The sequence below is a fragment of the Mesoplodon densirostris genome, chromosome 5 (assembly GCF_025265405.1).
Source record: "Mesoplodon densirostris isolate mMesDen1 chromosome 5, mMesDen1 primary haplotype, whole genome shotgun sequence".
In the NCBI taxonomy this organism is placed as follows: domain Eukaryota; kingdom Metazoa; phylum Chordata; class Mammalia; order Artiodactyla; family Ziphiidae; genus Mesoplodon; species Mesoplodon densirostris.
The window spans coordinates 89,396,349-89,403,670 of record NC_082665.1 but is presented as its reverse complement, the minus strand read 5'-3'; the positions used below and the strand labels follow the sequence as shown (position 1 = coordinate 89,403,670).

Sequence of the window (7,322 nt, the reverse complement as noted above, 5' to 3'; positions counted from 1 at the left end):
CCTGAAGAGTTTGACAAATGTGTACTGCTGTGAAACCACGATCCTGATCAAGAAAGAAAGTATCTTCAACACCCTGAGAAAATATAATTTGTCCTTTTACAATCAAATCCACACCATGATCAACCATTAATGAGATTTGCCTCAGATTAGATTAGTATTTTGTGTTCTAGAAATGTATGTAAATAAAATCCTACAGTATGCTCAACAATAATGATGGATTTCTCTAGTTCTCTCTTTAGTTCTGACAGTTATTATTTATATTTTGTTGAGCTCTGTTATTAGGTACATACAATGTAATATTTTGAGATCCTCTTGTCAAATTGACTCTCTTACCATTATGAATATTCATTATACCTGGAAATACCCCATGTCCTGAAGTCTACTTTATCTGATATAAGTATAGTCATGTCAGTTTTAGTTTGCTGCATTTACATAGTATAACTTTTCCAATGTTTTTACTTTCAACTTTACTGTGTTTAAAACTCATCTCTTGGGGCTTCCCTGGTGGCGCAGTGGTTGAGAGTCCGCCTGCCGATGCAGGGGACACAGGTTCGTGCCCCAGTCTGGGAAGATCCCACATGCCGCAGAGCGGCTTGACCCATGAGCCATGGCCATTGAGCCTGCGTGTCCGGAGCCTGTGCTCTGCAGTGGGAGAGGCCACAACAGTGAGAGGCCCACATACCACACACACACAAAAAAAACCTCATCTCCTGTATACTGCATATAGACAGAGTTTTCCTTATTTATCTGGTTTAACAATCTCTGACCCTTAATAGGAGCATTATGTCCACTTATATTTAGTATAATTATTGATATTTGGGGGTTTAACTGCACCTTCTTGCTATTTGTCCTATTCTTTTTTTTTTTTTTTTTTTTTTGCGGTACGTGGGTCTCTCACTGTTGTGGCCTCTCCCATTGCGGAGCACAGGCTCTGGATGCGCAGGCCCAGTGGCCATGGCTCATGGGCCCAGCCGCTCCATGGCATGTGGGATCCTCCCGGACCAGGGCACGAACCCGTGTCCCCTGCATCGGTAGGCGGACTCTCAACCACTGCCCCACCAGGGAAGCCCTGTCTTATTTTTTATCATCTATTCTTTGTCCTTTGCTTAGCCTTCACTGCCTTTTTATTTTGTTTTGCTTGTTTTTAGGAAAAAACAAAATCACTTTAATTTGCTACTTTTCACTTTGAAAGGTCATTGCAGTATCATTTGCAAAATTCTACAAGGAAAGATACCACTGGATGGTCATGCCTGGGAATCACTGAGAAACAACAGTCCTGTGTGTAGTAAACAGAGTGGTTGAGCCAGGCAGACTTCATAGGCCAGCATTTCTTCTTTTGTTCTCCCAACCCAATCCTGAGCTAAGAGAAGACTGAACAGCCAGCAGGTTTGGAGGGAACCAGGTTTATCTGATGCAAGCAACTGTTTGGGGGCTGGGAGGCAGGGGATGCAGAGCACAAGGCTCCCCCTGGCCCAGGATTCAGGTAGGTGACCCCCAGTAGAGGCCACGCTGTAGACTAAAGCTGACCCCAGCACCTATCTGTGCAGGGTTTGGGGGTCTCAACATTGCCAAATACTGAAAAGTGATGTGTGAACAATTACCTTGCGAGCTCTCTTCGGCTGTGTTCTGAACTAGGGCGTTGAGCTGCCTCCAGTTTCACAAAGAACTTGCAGAACTCCCTTGTGGAAGGGAGGAGAGAGGGTCCCAACCTCAGCTGCTCTTACCCCTTAAGTCAAAGTCTAGGTGAGGGCCTGGGTGGACAACTTTTATTAAAATGTCTGCAGAGAGATAACGTGCAGCTCCTATTCCTATGAATAATCTAAGCTCTTACCTGAGAAACTAGAGGCAAATAATGCCTTTGGGAAGCCAGCCAGGTCCAATAAGAAGATACTTTTAGTAAAATTTAACATCCCAAGTTAGTTTCTCCAGAACTGGGATCAGAACCTACATCCAAGGGAAGGACTGTTCTGCTGGTGCCAGTTCTCTAACCAAGGGTTGTTGGTTTCTATTTCCTCCCATCTCCATGGTTACCGAGAACCAGCCAGGGTATTCAAGGTGTAGTGAATACAGAGCTGATCTGCCTTCTGGAAGAGCTGAGTGCAAACTACTTGTGTTCATTGGTCACTTGGCCGGTCATCTGTCAGCAGACCGTACTGAGGTCTGCATCTCATAAACAGGAAGCAGGATTGGAAAAGAAAGATTGTACAGTCATTACTGAATACCACCACAGTGATCACATTCTTCTCAGTTTCAAAGCCCCATCAAACTGACGCTCGGGAAGGAGCTTCATTTCAGAAAGTGTTTCTAGACTTTTGTCCCAGGGTTGAATCATTGTAATTGTACTGTCCTTTCTTTCTCATCACAAATCCCCCTTTCTCTTATTGATGCAGGGGGCCCAAACATAAATATCTGTTACATTTATCACAGGACCCATGAAGAGGGAGGGTCCCAGCATATTTGTTCTTCCTCTATCTTTCTAGAATGATAGGAAGTTTCCCAAAAGCCCAGGCATACTGTGATTACAAATATGGAGTTGGGGGATAAGTCTATTGGTGGGGTTATTCCTTTGTTCCATTCTTGACAAGTCTTTTCTTCTCTCTTCTGGCATTGGAGGTGGAAGGCCTCACGTGTTTGGGGATAGAGGAGGTTTCTCTGCTGCATGAGGATATCACTGTCAGGACCCTATGAGATGACTGAACCCTGCGGAGAGCCTGGCCTGGGCTGGGTCGTGTGGGCATATGAAGGGGAGACCTTGGCTTTGGCCACCAAATGACCCTGTCAGGCTCATTAGCTCCCTCTTCTTCCCACAGGGAAAATGACCATTAGTACAAGAGCTCTTCACAGATCTTGCCTGTGTCCTCAGGCATAGACTCGTGTGGTCTGCAGTTCCCAGGTCTGTGAAGATCTCATGATCGTTCTGCCACAGTTTTGTCTCCAAAGAGAGAAATGGTTTTATAACCATGATTTTCCACATGTCCCAGGCAATACCTCTTGCTCTATCTATCCCAAAAGACCTCAAAGCTGATCTGGCCTCCTACAGAAAAGGTAAGGCCTTTATTTGCAAATGCTTTCCACAAATCTGCTACACATTTTTGTCTTATATTTTCTTTCTTTATAATGTGTATAGAACTCCATGTGTTCTTTGGGGCTGCAGCTTCTTTCAATAGAGGATGAATTCACATCCCATTTAGAATTTCAATGAAAGCACCCCTTCTACTTCAGGAGTTTGGTTTCTACAATGTAGCTCAGACAGTCATTGATTAAATCTTGGATTAGGGCCTTACCAAGGTGACCTTGAATAATCTGTTTATATAAGAGTTGCCCATCTCTGTATGCTACCAAGCCATTTCCTGGAAACACATAATTATATTTTTTAACCATATCATTTCCCAGCTTCACCTGCACTTTATTGAAATTCAACCTGCCTACGACTCAGATTTTGATCTTCTGCCTCAATTTTTGTAGAATGCCATTTATTTCTTTAGTAATTTTCTGCTGAGGGGCCAGCAGGGTCCAGTCCACACCAAGGAGGCAGAACATTGGGCCAGGAGCCCTCAAGTCCCTAGTTTCCATCCCCTCCCCTACTTTCTATTAAAATAATGAAAATAATTGACTGTTTTTAGTATTCTATTTGATCTCCTACATAGAATTTTATTATTCACTGTTTCAATTAGTTTTATAGTGATTTTTTTAGGGATTACAATATGCTTCCTTAACTTTTCACCTACCTTGAATTAACATCATACCACTTCATATAAGGCAAGAATTATTTCCAGTCTCATTTTCTTCAGCTGGATTCACTTCCTGTGGTGACCCTTGCAACTCTGCTCTGTTAGTCCTAGATTTTCTTTGGTTTTGTTTTTCTGAAAGTTTATTTGGCTTCCTTTTTGAAGAATACCTTCACTGGATATAAAATTCTAGGTAAATGTACAGTTTTTTTTTTCTTTTTTTCTAACTTTGTACTGTGTACAGAAAACTTTCAAAGGTAGTACAAAGAATTTTTATATATCCTTCACCCAGATTCCCCAAAGGTTAACATTTTACCATATGTGCATTATCTGCTATATGTACCTGTTTCTTTTTCTTGGGACCATTTGAGAGTAAGTTGCAGACATGATGACCCTCTATCCACTAATATTAGTTTAATTTGCATTTCCTAAAAATAAGGGTAAATGTACTTTGTTTTCTTTTTTAAATTTTATCTCTTTTTTAATTTATTTTTTTATACAGCAGGTTCTTAAAGTCATCAACTTTATACACATCTGTGTATACTTGTGAATTCCAATCACCCAATTCATCACACACACATCCCACAGCCCCGCCACTTTCCCCCCTTGGTGTCCATACGTTTGTTCTCTACATCTGTGTCTCAATTTCTGCCCTGCAAACGAGTTAATCTGTACCATTTTTCTAGGTTCCACATATATGTGTTAATATACGATACTTGGTTTTCTCTTTCTGACTTACTTCACTCTGTATGACAGTCTCTAGATCCATCCACATCTCTACAAATGACCCAATCTCATTCCTTTTTATGGCTGAGTAATATTCCATTGTATATATGTACCACATCTTCTTTATCCATTCATCTGTCAATAGGCATTTTGGTTGCTTCCATTGTAAATGGCTATTTATAATAGTAAATAGTACTGGAATGAACATTGGGGTGCATGCGTCTTTTTGAATTATGGTTTTCTCTGGGTATATGCCCAGTAGTGGGATTGTTGCATCATATGGTAATTCCATTTATAGTTTTTTAAGGAACTTCCATACTGTTCTCCATAATGGCTGTATCAATTTACATTCTCTCCAACAGTGCAAAAGGGTTCTCTTTTCTCCACACCCTCTCCAGCATTTGTTGTTTGTAGATTTTCTGATGATACCCATTCTAACTGGTGTGAGTTGATACCTCATTGTACTTTTGATTTGCATTTCTCTAATAATTAGTGATGTTGAGCAGATTTTCATGTACTTCTTGGCCATCAGTATGTCTTCTTTGGAGAAATGACTATTTAGGTCTTCTTCCTATTTTTGGATTAGGTTGGTTTTTTTTTTTTAATATTGAGCTGCATGTGCTGTTTATATATTTTGTAGATTAATCTTTGGTCAGCTGATTCATTTGCAAATATTTTCTCTCATTCTGAGGGTATCTTCTGGTCTTGTTGATGTTTTTCTTTGCTGTGCAAAAGCTTTGAAGTTTCATTAGGTCCCATTTCTTAATTTTTGTTTTAATTTCCATTACTCTAGGAGGTGGATCAAAAAAGATCTTGCTGTGATTTATGTCAAAGAGTGTTCTTCCTATGTTTTCCTCTAAGAGGTTTATAGTGTTCCATCTTACATTTAGGTCTCTAATCCATTTTGAATTTATATTTGTGTATGGTGTTAGGGAGTGTTCTAATTTCATTCTTTTACATGTAGCTGTCCAGTTTTCCCAGCACCACTTATTGAAGAGGTTGTCTTTTCTCCATTGTATGTCCTTGCCCCCTTTGTCATAGATTAGTTGACCATAGGTATGTGGGTTTATCTCTGGGCTTTCTATCTTGTTCCTTTGATGTATGTTTCTGTTTTTGTGCCAGTACCATATTGTCTTGTTTACTGTAGCTTTGTAGTATAGTCTGAAGTCAGGAAGTCTGATTCCTCCAGCTCCATTTTTTCCCTCAAGACTGCTTTGGCTATTCAGGGTCTTCTGTGTCTCCATACAAATTTTAAGATTTTTTGTTCTACTTCTGTAAAAAATGCTATTGGTGATTTGATAGGGATTGCATTAAATCTGTAGATTGCTTTGTGTAGTATAGGCATTTTTACAATATTGATTTTTCCAATCCAAGAACATGGCATATCTCTCCATCGGTTGGTATCATCTTTAATTTCTTTCATCAGTGTCTTATAGTTTTCTGCATACAGTTCTTTTGTCTCCCTAAGTAGATTTATTCTTACCTATTTTATTCTTTTTGCTGCAATGGTAAATGGGAGTGTTTCCTTAATTTCTCTTTCAGATTTTTCATCATTAGTGTATAGGAATGCAAGAGACTTCTGTGCATTAATTTTGTATCCTGCAACTTACCAAATTCATTGATTAGCTCTAGTAGTTTTCTGGTGGCATCTTTAGGATTCTCTATGTATAGTATCATGTCATCTGCAAACAGTGACAGATTTGCTTCTTCTTTTCCAATTTGTATTACTTTTCTTTCTTTTCCTTCTCTGATTTCCATGGCTAGGACTTCCAAAGCTATGCCAAATAATAGTGGTGAGAGTAGACATCCTTGTCTTGTTCTTGATCTTAGAGGAAATGCTTTCAGTTTTTCACTATTGAGAATGAGGTTTGCTATAAGTTTGTTATATATGGCCTTTATTATGTTGAGGTAGTTTCCCTCTATGTCAACTTTCTGGAGAGTTTTTATCATAAATAGGTGTTGAATATTTTCAAATGCTTTTTCTGCATCTATTGAGATGATCATATGGTTGTTATCTGTCAGTTTGTTAATATGCTATATCACGTTGATTTATTTGTGTATATCGAAGAATCCTTGCATCCCTGGGATAAATCCCGCTTTATCATGGTGTATTATTCTTTTAATGTGTTGTTGGATTCTGTTTGCTAGTATTTTGTTGAGGATTTTTGCATCTATATTCATCAGTGATATTGGTCTGTAATTTTCTTTTTTTGTAGTATCTTTGTCTGGTTTTGGTATCAGGGTGATGGTGGCCTCATAGAATGCATTTGGGAGTGTTCCTTCCTCTGCAATTTATTGGAAGAGTTTGAGCAGGATGGGTGGTAGCTCTTCTCTAAATGTTTGGTAGAATTCACCTGTGAAGCCATCTGGTCCTGGACTTTTGTTTGTTGGAAGAACTTTAATCACAGTTTCAGTTTAATTATTTGTTATTGGTTAGCTCATATTTTCTATTTCTTCCTGGTTCAGTCTTGGAAGGTTTACCTTTCTAAGAATTTTTTCCATTTCTTCCAGGTTGTCCATTTTATTGGCATAGACTTTCTTGTAGTAGTCTCTTAGGAGAGACTACTAATTATGTGGTCTCTGTTGTAACTTTTCCTTTTTCATTTCTAATTTTATTGATTTGAGTCCTCTCCCTCACTTTCTTGATGAGTTTGTCTAATGGTTTATGAATCTTGTTTATCTTCTCAAAGAACCAGATTTTAGTCTTATTGATCTTTGCTATTGTTTTCTTTGTTTCTATTTCATTTATTCCCACTCTGATCTTTATGATATACTTCCTTCTGCTAACTTTCAGTTTTGTTTTTTCTTCTTTCTCTAGTTCCTTTAGGTGTAAGGTTAGATTGTTTATTTGAGATTTTTCATGTTTTT

At 38.9% G+C, this 7,322-nt stretch overlaps 1 pseudogene; it reads right to left on the bottom strand.

Annotated features, from left to right (window-relative positions):
* Positions 1–2,822: 2,822 nt before the first annotated feature.
* On the bottom strand, positions 2,823–3,573 carry LOC132490484 (phosphomannomutase 2-like; annotated as a pseudogene).
* Positions 3,574–7,322: the final 3,749 nt, after the last annotated feature.